We start from the raw sequence: 16,040 nt of genomic DNA, 5'->3' as shown, positions 1-16,040 counted from the left end.
GCCAGACAAGTGAACTAGGACAGCAGTCACACCTCAGTCATGATTTCCCCCTCACTTGAACTTGCCAGATTTATCTAGGAAGACTATCGAATCTCAGTATTAGTCTGTCATCTACGCAGCAGTGCCAGGCTAGGGTAAAGTAACAGCACAAGAAGGGTTCTGGCACACACCTGAGCCATGCCCCTTTGCAAGGTTTGCAGGTGATTCAAGAGTCACTTCGTGCAGGCAGCTACTGCACCTTTACCGTGCACTCTGAACACCAACCTTTATCTAGACAAGGCTGAAATGTGCCTTGTGCTCGACACACCTGCAGGAACAGAGTCCATCAGCAATCTACTACTTTATTCTACTTTCCATTTTGACTTACATGACCTATTCTCTCTACGGTGACGAGCTGCAGTGGTAACACAGACCAGACTGCTGGGGCACAACAGCAACCACTTGCCATGACTGCACTGAGCACTTTATACCTACATCTTTTCCAGCACTTCAGAAATCAGTTCTGGTCTCAGTCCTGTAAAGAAAGCGTAGGTGGAAGCGCTTTCCTGTTCCACAGGCAACAAAAACACAATCTTGATGCACAAATCTATCAGGAGTACTTCTGCTTAGAGCTTCCTTAACAGGAGTAGCAGGGTCAGAATTCAGGCCTTCCAAGTACTAAAACCACCGTCTTCAGGTGAATGTTAAGGCAAAATAAAAGTTAAGGTCAGATTTAATTTCTTGTTTAGGTTCTAGTTGGAGCCGAGAACCCTCCTCCCCCACATGAGTAAGTACGAATTGGCCAGATTTCAGACTCGTTAAGTGGAGGCATTCATTCTAGAATACCTGGGCCTCAGAGGCTGGAGGGCTGTGTGTGTGCATACACATATTTTAATCCTAGCTCTTTTTGCATGCTACTTACAGCAATGCTAACTCCCTGAAGAAGCATTAACTCCACAGTGCTGGAACGCACAACTTGCTACCTCTCCTGTGAATCCCAGGGCTTGGAGCAAGCATGCAAGCGAGCCACTGCCTGGAAAGGTCACAAAGCAACAGAAGCAGCTTCCCAAAAGAAGGGATTTCCAGAAAACACACACACAAAATACATTGTCCTGTAGCAATGGTAGTGCTCTAGGGACACACATCCAACATCAGTAAAGTAACTGGGGAGAAAGCATGCTGAGAAGACTGCTCCAGCTCTTAGGCTGTCATGGGTCAAAGTCAACAGCAGATAAATATCATGGTGGCTGGTGTGAAACTCAGGAGACTGAGCTATAAAAGCCATCAGCTGCAAGCACAGTGAGGTTAGAGCAGCAGCAGCAGACCAATTTCCCTCCTCCACATCAGCAGCAAACTGGACCTGTATTATCCTTGAGGATAAAAGCTGTTCAGTCATGGGCTTTTATCAATTTGTATGTGATCAGGAACTCAAAAGACCTTCAAATTTATCTTCTGTTCTTCCCTCTATCCCAGACACTCCCCATGTCATACAGCTGCAAGCCAGGGGCTTGACTTGAGGTAATTTTTTCCCTGACCTGGACATTTTCACATTGCAGGCCAAACGCTGCTAACCACTGACACTCCTGAACAGCAAACTGCCACGATTAACAGATTGTTATCAGAGAGCACTACTGCAATACTGAAGGGTTTTGACACATCTTCAATAAGCTTTAAAAAGGCAGCACTATAAAGCAACCAAGCAAGGCTTTAGATAGCTTTGCAGAGGTTGGAGAGCTGTATGTTTTATGTAATGATTAAGAGAAACCCACAGGAAAAAAAAAAAAAAAAGAAAACCAAGCAAAGATTTACTACCAGCAATTAAAGCTGAGTAAGATGATGATCCATTTGCAGTCTCATATGACAGCAGGTCCAAAGACAGTTTCGGTGTTTGACTGTCCTGATACTAGATAGAGAACGAGGTCTCGCACGGTGAACTGATGACATGGGCTGTATTTAGGCAGTTGGCTTCAACGTCCACCTGGCACGTTCTAGAATTTCCCTTCAGACAAACTGTAAGCGAGCTGCTTTACCTGACAGGACTCGAAAAAAAGCAGCCGGGTTTCCCCACTCTGCCCCAGTAGCTCCCATGCGGCTGACCACGTCCTACCCCTGCCACGTGGCCGCCGCAGCAGCAGCTCGGTGCTCCAGCGTTCCCAGCCGCGAGACAGGGGAGCCACCCAAAAACAAAACTAACAGCTTGAGAACTGCAAGGTCTCTCTCCGTTGAAGAAGTTGGGTTTTCCAGTACATAACTGTTGTCTTTAAACCCACCTCCTGTGAGCACAAAGCACCGAACTCCAATTTAAAAATCTAGTTAAGGCATGGCGATGCAGCCAGCTCACTTCGGGAGCCTCTTTCTACACAGAGGTCCTTAACAAGTCACAAAGCCAGAAATAATGCATCTTTAATTCTATTTTAGGGGTCAAAAAATGTATCAGAAAGTACCTGTGAGAATTAGGAGTGAAGGGGGGAAAAAAAAAACAACAAAAAACCACGTGCTGATTTGATACCTGATATAAACATGAGGTAGGGACCAGCTGCTCTCTGGTACCCAGCTTCTCGTCCAAGCTAAACACAGCACATCAGGCAACTGTTAGAGCACAGCCCCAAAATGTAGGGCCACGAACACGTTCACAGAACACATTACATCATATAGATGGTGCTACTCACATTATGGGAAGGTCTTAAATTAGCCCCAGGTGAATTTATTTTTTTAATGCAGGTGAGCCCTTTCAAGTCATTTTTACAGTCAGCAGCTCTCAACTGCAAACTCCCGAGGTGTGGCTGAAGGTTACCAGCGACCTGTTCTGCTACATGGACCACAGCACCGAGCCCCTCTGACTTGTCCACTGCTCGTTTCCTCCCGCTGAGCTCTGAGCACAGGCCCAAAGACGCCAACAGAAGCAGCAAAGTCACACGTGTAGCAGGCCTGAACACACTTCTTGTGCACGTGTTGATGTACAGCAACTTGAAACAACAAGCACTGCGACAAAGCCATCTTCCTGAACATGTGCTGCAGAAACAACCGGCCTCTGCTAGCTTCAGACATCTCCCCGTGTCAGACAACTGTGCTCTCCTACCTCCAGTGCAGGATTTAAGTAAGCCGTATTAGAATCTCGGATTTTAAGCGATCGCTTTGCTGGTAAAAGATGCCCTTTTTTGTTCAGGCGAGGCATATATATTTCAGCTGCAACCCTCCAGCCTCCTCCTGATTCAGAAATGCATGTAAACCACAGGAAGTTGACTGTTAAATAACTTTATTCATAACTGTCAACTATTCCATTTTCAGAAAGGTTTGAATCAAAACAGCTTGTGTGCCTCCTGGAGTCTTATGATCCTTACTGAGGGAAGTCAAGCCAAGTCGTTTTATCACGAACACGCAAGTGATTTATAAGAAAGCACAACTAAATCATGCTCTTATCAAGGTATTGACATTAGAACTACAGCTTCCCCTCCCACTGTGTTCATTTCAACCAGCCTTGCTCATGCCTGTCTGAGGAGCCCGAGTTGTGGGTAACACAACCTTCCTGCAAGAAGAGGACCACAGCAGTGGTTATTTACCAACAGGACAAGTGCTCATGTGGTCTCCTGAAGTAAAGCAGATTCTTAATCTTGTATAAACGAAACATGGCACAGAGAGAGATTACTTTGCTCGAGGCACTAAGTGGTGACATTCTGGACAGTAACCACAAACTATTTTGGGGAGGGGAGGAAAACTAGGTGAAACGTACAGCAGATGAACACTGCTTTTAAAGCCCGGAAATGGCACCAATTTATTTGGTTTCCATGAAAACCCCATGTCAGCAACCAAAACATGATTTGATGACACCTTAAGATAGCTACATGAATTCTAGTTGCTCTGGGGGAACACAGACACTACGTTTTTTTCCCAAAAGCTATCAATTAAAGAAGGGAGAGGAAAAGCATCAAATAAAGATTTAGTCATCGCAAGCTTTAAATAAACACACGATTTATCAAACTGCAGTTTGGCTGCAAGTTCAATAGAGCACACTAAGTTGACAAGACTTAAGTATTTGGAAGAGTAAATCAGATATTTAATGCTAATAGGAGATAGAGCTTGGTTACTAGAATAGAATTACAGAAACCAATCATTTTCTCTTCTTGACCTTATTTGAATTTCTGGGAAAAGAGCAACCAACATTTCCTCTCCTATTACAAACAAAATAACAGCAACAAAAAGCACTTTTTAAAAAAAAAGAAAAAAAAAAAGAAAGCCTAGTTTAGAGGAAGACCAGGTAACTACACCATTTTTAAGTTGCCATGGATATACCTAAATTGGCACAGAAAGCAAACCACCTGTAACTGTGGAAAAGCAGCCTGAAGGAGGAGAGAATGTAGAAAGAACCAGAGCACTAAAATGCTTCATTTTACCCTAATAATCCTTAAAAGCTACACCCCATTATGTACAGTTTTTGCTATTGAAGACTTAAAGACTGAGGACTTTAACAACAAATCCAACAAAAAAGATCTCTAACCTTTATTTTCGAGCCCCACCCCAAACCCTGCTGACTCAGAAGAAGTCTGACTGCAGATCAATAGTGCTGCATTTGAGGTTTTAGCAGTGTTCAGAAATTCCCGTAATAAGCCCAGAAGCAGTTCACGGAGATGGTTTACTCAAAGAGAGGTCTCTCTCACCAGGAAATCTGCACTGAAGAGCACCACAGCCCTCTCCCCCCAAACCGGTGATACTCAGAACTCTGCATGAAAGCAGCAGATGATGGAGACGGTGCACTCATGCCATGAATGCATCCAGCCCTAATTAAGATGTTCAGCTCATCCAAAATTACATCGATTGTTAGAGCAGTAAAAGCTGAGCCCAGTCTCATGTCCAGGCATTAAATTTGTTCAGTTTCTTTCACTAGCCTCAGAGTTAAAATAATCATGGTTCCTTCTCAACTCCCATGTTCCTACAACTTAATAATTGTTCACTGCTCCCGGTGCTTTCTAACGAGGGTTCCTCTTTCAAGCATGCCTCAGTCAACAGAAAAGGATGAAACTTCTACACTTTCATGGCAGTTATTTATTCAAGGAACTGAATTTTAAATAAACAGGTATTTTCCCTATTTTACATTAACATTTCAGTAACTCCCCCAGCATCTCCTGTGGCTGGGGGGAAACGAGTTGTTTCCCAGTTGCCATTCCTCTGCTCTGACGCTTGATGCACCACTCTCTGTTTAGGGAACAATTTTCTTAGCAGTGTTTCAGAATGTACAGTAAGCTTATACAGTAAGACAGCCTTGTTATAACGGTGCTAAGATACTGAGAGAAACACATCAGCATAAGCAGCAGTACTTTTACTTACCAAACTGCAGGCCTCGATCAAAATATTTGAAAATGTGCTAACAGAAAACATTTCCTAAAGAGAAATGTTTCCTTTTTCTAAGTGTTAATTATGGACCAAGTTATGTTAAAACCAGCACAAACTGGCACTCCTTCCCAAAGCAGCCCCCATTTATGCCCACAAAAGCAGGATTGCAGCCTTGTGGTACAACCAGATCCAACAACTGATCTACATTGAACTCACCCCCCCCAAGAAGGGAGGGCAAACTGCTTGAAAACTGCACTGCTGCCAGTGGAAGCATTAATGAAACAGCAGCCTCAGAAGGGCTAATGCACAGATACCTTACGTCAAGACCAGACATTTTAGGGTCTCCTAGCTTCTTTCTCTCCAGTTCAACCAGCAGAACAGCCAGCTCAGTTCTGATCTGTCCATTTTCAAGATAAAACTTAAGCGTACTGGGATTAGTCTCAGCATTCTTTTTTTCTACTGACCTGGAGAGTTTCAGATAGAGACTACATTTGCTTTTATAGGGGCAACAAAACAATTCTTTTCTCCACCAATGCACGTCACAAATGCGTCACTGCTCATCCTACCTCTGCTGAGAGCACTATCCTATTTCCTCTTTTCAGCACTTCCTATGTGCAGCTCAAGTTGTGTTTGCCTTTTTTCAGAGCAATCAGCAATGCATCACGCAGCGTAGAAGTGAAACCTCTCTTGCATTCAGTCACGTGGCTGAGTGTCTGTCCTCAAAAAAAGAAAGGTTTAAGCCTTGATTCAAGAAGTAGTGATTTGAGAAACTGTTTGGTAGTAGAGCAGAGTTTGGATTCACAGCAGCTGGATGCAATTTGGTGGAGGGGGCTCTGTGTGAAGCTCCAGAAGAACCAAATGAGGGAGGAGTCTCACGTAATTATTTCACGATTGACATTTTTATCTTGTGTAATGGCACTAACAGCGAAAGGTGAAAAAGTTTAAGAAGGGTTTTTAACCCAACAATATCCCTTTAATCTATTATCCCCTATTTACCGGGCAATCCAATTAAAGCACAATTCTCCAAACGTGGTTAACGAACGGAGGTAGACGGAGCACGTCCACCTGGGCGCCTGCACTGCAGCCACCCCGCAGCACCTGCGGGCTGCTGGGCACCCAGGCACGCGGAGCTGCTCCTGCTGCCAAACCCCAACAGCTGCGTGTGGAGCAGGGGAGGCAACCGAGCCACGTGCGCCTGAGTCAACAGCAAACTGCTCGAAGAAGGCCCTGGCAAAACTGTTTTTCTTGCACCAAATCTGGTGTCGCACTGCCCTGCAAAGCGCTACAATGCCTTACAAAATGCCAACCTGGCGCTGCTCCCAGCAGTTTTGAATTGTGTTACGATGAGGCAGAAAATCCAGTTTCATTTTTCTTAGCTAGGTATCCCTCCTCGCTCCTGGAGGGATTTAATTGCCAGCTTCCTAATAAAGCTCCCTTACAAGTACGAACACTCACTACAGCTTCTAGGCGAGAGCAGAGACAACTCTGCACTAAAACCTACTGAACTGCAGTCGCTTCCACGTACAGCACTCAGCTGTGACATTTCCAGCTAACTCTGAAAGATTGCTCAAAAAGCAGAGCATGCCATATTCCACTAGCAGCTGAAAATACTAAAAAACGGAGTAGCTTTAGGTTGTACCAAGCGATGTGCTGTTTGTACAGCCCAGCAGCAAACCCCAGCCACAAGCAGCATTCATACTGGCACACCACAGAGCCTTAGGACCAGCTCAGGAGCATTCTGAACGTGAAGCAAACAGAAGGCTGCTGCAGCCTCCTCCAGAGATCAGAGCCAGGTGAACAAACGCAATAAACGGCAGCTGGGACACGGCATCTGCAAACCCAGACCATGCAATAAAGATGCTTACGTTTGCCAGAACCTGAAGAGAAACCAATCCATGAACACGAATTAGGACACGCTATCCACCCGATCAGGTGCACTTGCTTCCTTCAAAGACCTTTTTACTCCCTCCCTATTTACAGATCCAAACTCCTCTTCTAGAAAATTTCCTTTAGGAAAGACACCGATACTTTGTGAAAGATTTTCAAAATTTCATTGACAAAACAACTCTCCCAGGTCACAACACCCCCCCACACGCCTAGCAGAAGCCATCCGAAAAGAGGCACTGACCGAGACGAAACAGCCACCTCCCAATTACTATTTACACTCCAGGAAGCATCTATATAAACTCGATGTTTTGCACACAACACAGACTGGAACCAGACTGTAAACATTTGCTCCTCTTTCAGTGCAGTGACCCACTGGCTCCATGACTTCATGTGTTTGCAACTCCAAGTGCATTTCATCTAACGCTGAAGCAGGAGTGAGTCTGCAGATCTGCCATCCATCATGGAGAGAGAGCCCCGCTCGCTTCCAAGTTGGACAGGACTGGTGAAGGCTCCAAAAAACACGAGAAATATTTGGCATGCGGAAACACATCAGCACTAAAACTGGTCATGTTGAACTTTAAGATGCTTGAAAAGCATCTGATTGCATATTCTGTAAACTAAATCATAATGTTTTAAAAGCAGAACCCTAAACTAGACACTGATGCAGACACTGAAGTATCCCTAGGATTCAGTTTTACAACACACATTTGGTTTCTATTTCAGCCTCATGAGAAATCCAGGCGACCAAATGCTTTCTATTTCCTTCCTCTGCCTCAATTAGCAGAATCCATTTCAATTAAGTTCTGGTACTTCTGTTTGCAAACAGCGCTCCACCAGCAGAATTAAGCATCTATAACATACAAACATCCCAGCTCTTGTTACAAGCTATCTGATAAGATTCAGCGATAAATTTACTATGTCTTGTGAAAGACCTACAAGTACCATTACGTGAACATTAATTTCTTTAAGAAGTAGCAAAGTTGCATCCAAAGCACTCAAATTAATAAAGCCAGGTCCTGAAGACTCCCTAAAGAGGAGCAATATCCAAGAGGCTGCGAACATTTTGCAGAATTTAGGATTTCGTACTAGCAATTAACCTACTAAAGGCCCTGTGCAACTGTTGCACAGGGTTTTGAGGCAGGCCTCTGGCTGGCAGAAGGCTGCAGCACGCTGCTCCTTCCTTCCCTGCAGCTTCTGCATCCTCTCCGTTCGGTCACCAGTGGGTGATCAAACACCACCACGCGTCTCTAGGCAGCCTGCTGAGACTGCAGGCGTTTTTTTAGAATCATTTCTCTGGCATCATTAAACGTGGGAGAAAGACACAGAAACTCACATGATTGTGCCTTCCCATACCTCTCACCAAAAAGAGGATTTGTGGCCTTGGTTATAAGTCAAGGAGTAGGTGCACAACACTCTAGCTACTTTAACTGAAGAGACTCTAAAGTACCAGGCAGAAATTTAAGGCACGAATGCCTGACAGAGAAGCATGCAGCACGGTACAGTGAATTAAGTGCTGCAGAAGGCAGCTCACTGCCTGTTATGGTCCACATTTTTACTTCTCTGAAATTGTTAAATTTGTCAGGCTAAAAGCATTGTGATGGCAAAAAAAAAAAAAAAATCAGGTTGTTTCCTGCATTTAAAATTCCATAACCTTTCAGTCATATTACCCGATGCTCGTTGTTGATAAGAACATATTAGAACTTATTTAGGACCTTCTTTAGCTGCTGAGTCTTCAACTTCTTTATTCACCACTTAAATTTGTTCCACAGAGCAACTTTGGTTGTAGAGAACAAGGCCAAGCTCTTGCTCACCAGGATTATTCCATTTAGACTGAGCACATTTAATGTTTGAGGTTCTCGGGTTAACTAATGTCGTGTTTTATGACCAATTTCTTCATCCTTAACATATTATAAACAAAAGCTTCATATTCCAGAGCAGAACAAGATACCACTTGGTACTCTGTCAAGATTACAGCTCAGCATTCTGACAGGCCCTGCACCATCTGAACTTCTCAGACAATTTGTGGTAAATTTGGATACTTCAAAACCAAAGTGTGAGCAGACACGAGGCTGGTATGGAGAATCAGAGTGACATGGAACAGATTTTACTTCTTACACCAGTAACGTTGTTCTATTGCTTTTCTTTCGCAGTCAGGTCAGCTGTATTTTACGTTTTCTCACATTTTCTTAAGCAATTTCCTCAGCTACCACCAGCTAAAGTTTCCTACCATTTTGCTGCTTCTGCATAGGAGCTGTGGCACAAACAGCACGCATTTCGATAGCACTCATCACAAACTGAAGTTCAGGTCAACGCAGACAGCCCAGTCACCCGAATGCAACCCAAGTATCACGTGCTCAGCGAGAGGAGACTTACCAGCCTCCAAGGCTGAAATCTCATTACAGTAAACTCAAATTAGGGAACAGCAGCACAAATCAACGCTGCCCCTGGCACTGCACCTTAATCCTAGAGGATCCCATTTTGCATATGAAAAAGATCGCTCTATTCTTTGCCTCAGGTGCAAAATTAATTTCACCTGTATAGATGGAACGTCACAGCTGCTCTCATCCCACATGTTTTGCCAGCATGCAGATTTGCTGACAGCTATGGATACTGGGACTTTGTAGTGTAGATCGGGCTTATGTTTAGTAATTCATTTCTACGTGGCCAAAGAACAAGTCCTAGCCATTGCTATACTGAAGTTTTGTGAAACGGTGCAATATGCAGTGCTACAGGTACTAACATGTCGTGTACTGCAGGTTAGTTAATACGGAAATCGGCTCTGAACCAGCGTTTGTACCGAGGTCTCACATTAGCCTTTGGGCAGCAGGAGCAGCTGAAGCTCATCTAGCACATTTGCACCAATTTAAAAGAAGTTGCTGAGAACTGGTTTACCCATTCAAGTCATGAAAGGCTGAGAAAGTCTCTTCCTGTGAACTCTTTAGAGGTTGCTGACACGTACAGCGTGTTCAGAACAGCACTTTCATTTTACCTTTACTGTTGCTTTTAATCAAGGCTCATTTATAGAAATCCAGAGCTTTGCAGAAAGAACAACGTCATCTTCTAGTCTTCTGCAACAAAATCTTTAGAAAACTAAGGCACACGATCAATATTGCCTTGGCTGTTCAAGCCTGAATTTGCATAACAACCCGGCACTGTGCTCTCAAACTATTGTGGAAGGCAGCATTTTAAAAGCAGTTGTTGCCCATAAGCAGGTATCTGGATTGAGTTTAAATTGAGAAAAGTAGCACAGTAGCCCCCAGAAAGTTGCTAGCATTGTTGGTTGGAAGTTGACTCAACGTGCTTCTGTCTCATGTGTGTGTATCGGGATAACAGGTTAATATCGAGAGGGCCCTCACTGAAAAAAAAATACAGTTTTAAGTACAGATATCACTCTGGATTAAGAATAATTTTTATGTTGTTTGTATATATACGCACACAGTTGGAGTAGCTGCACATTCTGCACCAAAGGCCTTGGCAGCATGCAGCATAACAACCACAGTCACCACTTTGCAAGTGGAGACAAAGGCCATATCAAAATAACTCTTAAACGTGAAAAAAACCCTACCGTGGGCACCAGCAAATCTACTTCCTATGCGTTCAGGAAAGAAAACTGATGGAGATGTTCATCAGTAAAACGAGACCAGCCTGCAGCACAAATCAGCTGGAACTACAAGACCACTCCAGGTACTTCAGTGCCTTGCTGCTGCAAACTTCGCAGGCAGGGAAGGGAGAACGGCACGAAGGGAAGCCGGCAGCCCCAGCAGCAGCCGTTCAAGGCACAGCAACTCAGAGGTTCAGACAGAAATCCTAATCCCAATTTGGAAGATGAAGAAAATTAGCATTTGTGTGAAATTAAAAGTTAAAGCTCATTTGAAGGTAATTGAGCTCAATTAAAATCTTACGGCCAATCCCCATTACCCAGAGCACTAGTACACATGTTCCTGGCCAAAAAGCAAGAATAAGGAAGCTCAAGCCTCCTTATTGTTTGACTCAAGCGTTAATCGCTATAAAGAGCCTTATTAATACAAATCAGCATGATCTTGTCACCAGGGCAAGAAAAACAGCAAAACAGCAAAGACTCCGAGCCTCTCCCGAGAATCTGAATGACTCATTTTTAAGTAGAAATTTGTAAAACATTTTTCTTTCCGCAGTTATAGCAACAATCTTTGGTAAATCCGTTTCATGTGTAAGGAAAGACCAAAGGACAGCAAGCAGCTCTAACTCTTCCAGGGGTTTTAACGAGCAAAGCTCACCGTACACGTGCCATCCTGTGATGGGACGTTTGGCAGGCCAGGGCAAAAGGGGAAAATAATTCATATTTCAACACCGACAAAGCAGCAAGCAGGCTTGTGGTGTGTTTTTTTCCCCCACCACTAAGATTTAAGTACCATTCAGTGTAATCACTATGCTTTATTTAAATACGGTAACTCTCAATTATATGATTAAGTCAATGCATGTGTTTACAGAAACACTGGGGGAGTGGATCTCATGCCTGCAATGAAGACTCTTACATCAGTCTAGGAAACTTTCTGACAGTTTATGCACTCAAGCACATCTGAAATAGAAGAGCTACCTATACACTTCAGGAGATCTGGGAAATTGAAGGGAGAAAAGCAAACAAAAGACATCTCTGCCCCCAGGTTGGGGGTCTGGGGAGGCTGCAGAGGATGAATACTGGGAGGAATATTTACACATGCCAGAGGGCACAAGCTGCTGAAAAGCTTTGGAAGTTCTGTGTCACAAGCATGATGTAGAAGACACCGACAAAGTGCAGATAACACACGCTGCCTTTTTCCAAGTTCTACACCAGTGACTTCAGAGCTGCTGAGGCACTGACCTCACAACGGTTTCCTAAGACGTGCGTCCACACTTGAGAAAGAGGAAGACGCCAACTCGGGGCAGCCTAGTCAGCTGTCAAACCACCGGCCTTCTCAGCACCACTATGCTATAACCAGGCACAGACCTGTGGCCCACGGACCTGAAAGAATGGCAAATATTGCTAATGCTTTGCAGTGGCTATTTGAGGGCGGACTCTTTCCATAAATGAAAATTCACAGAAATTTGATGATCTCTTACATACAACAGCCCCATCGATACTCAGAGACAGAAGGCAGAGAAGCCCCAAAAGAATAAGACGAAACACTATCTTCCAGTAAAACAAACAACGCTCTGAAAATGCTACAGAGAAGCTGCAGCAAAACTAGCAGAACTTCAAGCTGAACACGCCTTTTCCTGTCTTCTATAATCTGATCAAGCACTAGCAGACATGTCACAAAAGTAAACAGGACCCAGAAGTAAACGCACATCCAGTCGTCCTTGCTGTACCCGTGGCTGCACTTCTATGCAAATGCTGTCAGAACAGAGTGTCATCGCTGCCTCCTGGCACTGAAGGGTCACAGCATTTACAAAAATCGGTGTGATTTGCAAGTAAGGCATGTACAGTACGCATCTGAAGATTGCATCCCTCTTTTCCAGTCTCAGAGAAGCAGAAGACTCACGGAGATGGTTTCAAAATCCTTCTTTGTTAGTGACTCTAGCAGCAAGCCTCAGGACCTGCAGGTTCATGGCGAACTGAGGTGAGAGGCAGCACACAGGGGCCCTGTCCTCGGTGGTACAGACACACAGCACCAGAGCAAGGCGCTTCCTCAGCTGCCAGCACCTCAAAGCAAGTCTCGATGAGAGCAGCAAACCTTTGCGGCCACAGAAGTCTGAGTACCTCCTGAGTATAAACATAACAGCCAGGAAAAAGCTCTAGGTAGGTCCTGAGACAGCCTTTACAGTTTAAAAAGAAACAAAAAACAACACACCTCTGTTTTCTTCCTCATCCATACGAATAAATATGCTGCTTCCCACCTCCTCCAAACAAAGTGACACAAATTTCACTCCAGCATTCATCGGCTTTCTGACCAACTGGAATAGTGACTGGGTTTTGTGCTGAAACTAACCACTGGTCTGCATGCTGCAGAATTAAGCTAATGGGTATGGTTATACAAGTCCCTTCAAGAGATTTTTTTTTTTTTTTTTTAATTGGAAATCAATTTGCAATGGGAAATCCAAAACGTTAATTGGATGACAAAGCATTAGGGTGATACAGACCAACTCCATCAATAATCCACGTTTGCTATCTGACGCAAGGCCATAGGAGAAAATTTCAGGAGATGAAGAGCAAGCTTGAGGATGCCCAAAATCCCAAGCTTAACTGCAGAATCTAAGCTATGGATCCAAAATAACCTGCAGGTACCCATGTTGGTACTTGAATGGCTTTGGGTTGTAACAAAGTTTGAGGGATTGTTATACTGACCAACTGAGCAGTACTGAAGTTGTGTATGTTGCACTATAAACTGCCATTAGCTCTTTCCAGTTTTAAAGCATCACACGGGGCGAACTGATGAGTTTTCAAACAGAGCTGTGCCTGGCCAGCAGGCCCCTATGTCACCAAGGGAACCAGATGATATTCTATTCGCATGACCACTGAAGTTACCAAAATGAGGAAGAACTGGGCATGGAAATGCTGATTTCTAATTCCATTAAAATCTAACCGCGTTCTGTTTTTCCCCCTCACACTGCTATAAAAAGCCTACGTTGTTTCTTCAGGCTCCCAGAGTCATGTCTGGCACTATGAATGGAAGACGGACTAAAACGAAACAGAAGCAAGAACAGCTCCATGATCTCTCACAAACACCTTCAAATTTTAGCTTATAAATGCAGAAACTTTAATCCTGGCCTCTGTTTTTCTGTACTACCTATCTCTTCCAAGTGCAAATGGCTCCTAGAGCAGCACTGTTGCTTCCTTTTCTCCTGGATTTCCATGTAAATTTGTTTCACTCCTTATCCATCACCGCTGTTCTTCATTTGCACACCTCTACCTTTGCCCCAAACTGTCTTATTCCCATCGTAAACAGCATTTTCTCAGCATTCCTGCCTGTGCCCTCATAATAGGAACCATGTTTTCAGTGCAGTGTCAAACTCAGTCCAGTGGAAAAAAGCTCAGCTCCCTCAGTCTGGAGTAGATGCAGGCAAATAATTCTCTTCTACCATGCTCGGTCCCAGCACTGGACTTTTTTTTTTTTTTTTTTTAAACAACACTCTTCCCTCTCCCCTAAACATATAATTATACTATTGCTGATCTCTCTCCTTTCATTTTTTGCTGCATGCAGTTGAACTGGACGTAGAACAGTATTTGTCTTTTACTCCCCATATTCCAATACCAGCCATTTTCAGTCTTTTAAGCCTTATTTCAAGAGTCAGTTCTCAATACAACTGATCTGTGTGTCTTCCAGTTTCCTCCACCCTACCTCCTGACTCGGGGAACACCCATAACTCCCTCCTCCATCATTGGTGTCTTCCCTCCACACCACGACGTGTACCTGAACTCTGAACATGTTTCTATAAAAGTCTGCCAGCAGCTATGACAAAACCGTGCACTGCTTTCAGGAGTCTGTCCTTCCGTTCTGCACGTGGAGCTCTCTCATAACTCATGTTTAAGCTTACTGGGGCAAAACTGAGACTTGACGCTCAGGCATCACTTTATCACGCTGCTTGTACTCAATACAATGACATCATTCAGCTTTTTTTTTTGTTTGTTTTTTGTCTTTTTTCCTCATGCTTCTAACTTGGCAGAAATACATTGGGCTGAGATTTTGAAAGGATTTAGGAAATACAGCAATGTAAGTATAAATAAAGCAGTTACCTATCTGCAAAGTCTAGTATTAGGACAATACTCAACTATGCGTAACACTTCAAGAAGTACTTTAAATTCTGTCCTAAACCAAGACATATATATATAGTAGATAATACTATACAGATTTAGGGGCTACCGAAAACATAGCAATCTTTTTCTTTCCCCTCAGTAGATTCAGAAGAAAACCTCTTCAGCTCCTACTCAAAGTGAAACTCTGCACATGGTTCAGTTATGGAAAGAACCTACTTGTCAGAAACTCGAGATGACAGCAGCAGCAGCGAAGGAAAAGGGAGCTATTTAACCTGAAGTCACCAAGCGTGCCTAGTAAAGACGAAACGATTTTACTTAACGGATTTTAAAACGGCTCACTCCAGCACAGCAGTTACGTCACTAGAAGTCACATCTGCACCAGAAGAGGATCTTGAACGCAGCAGAGCGGTCGGTTACCCCTTTCTGATCACTCCAAATGCAAAATGCAAGCGTCAGATCTCCCTAGGAACCTATTTAGCCAGCGCAGTACCAGGCCGGGCAGGCGATAGGCTACTCGAGCACCTGCCATTCAGCAGGCTCTGGAAGACACTCCAGGATTAGGGCAATACATATTTATAAAGAGTATTTACACAACCTCTTTAAGACAGCCTACGATTACACAATCGTTCATAATAGCTCAACGGGAGGCATCATCAGCTATTGTTCAGATTCACACTAACACAAAGGTTATTTTTAAGACATAAAAACACAAAGCCACTTAGGTTTAAGAGACCTACAGGAACAGATTTAATCTATTTTAAGGTTCTCAACCTGCAACCCCACCCCTAAGAAACCCTATGCCATTGGCATTTCACTACAGAGGCCTACAAAACAAACAGCAAATTAACTTAAGTCTTCATTTCCTTTTACACCATTAGCATGGAAATCGAGGGACTTTAGCTGTCACAAACAGTTAAAGCTCCAACTCGAGAATCAGGACATTCCCTTTTCCTTCCCAACCCTACTGTTGAATTGTATACTCCATCTTCAGCCGAGAACTTCCATATAACAAAAATCTCATTACACGAGAATTAGCATAGACATTCTAAATTAAACAGGAAGTATAGAGGGAATGTTTGCTAGATTGCTCAAATTGGAATAGAGAAGGGAGTGGTTTTTGAATTCTTCTCATTAA

At 43.7% G+C, this 16,040-nt stretch overlaps 2 protein-coding genes across 2 annotated transcripts in view; one reads left to right on the top strand and one right to left on the bottom strand.

Moving 5' to 3' along the window:
- Positions 1 to 16,040, top strand: part of RGS9 (regulator of G protein signaling 9) — a 169,847-nt gene that overhangs the window by 112,507 nt on the left and 41,300 nt on the right. The window lies entirely within an intron of this gene.
- The window catches only part of GNA13 (G protein subunit alpha 13), a 29,178-nt gene that overhangs the window by 10,452 nt on the left and 2,686 nt on the right, over positions 1 to 16,040 (bottom strand). The gene's annotated exons all lie outside the window — the stretch shown is intronic.

Source organism: Aythya ferina, assembly GCF_964211825.1.
Source record: "Aythya ferina genome assembly, chromosome: 18".
Taxonomy (NCBI): domain Eukaryota; kingdom Metazoa; phylum Chordata; class Aves; order Anseriformes; family Anatidae; genus Aythya; species Aythya ferina.
Note: the sequence above shows the minus strand (reverse complement) of the source record. Positions and strands in the feature narration are given on the sequence as shown.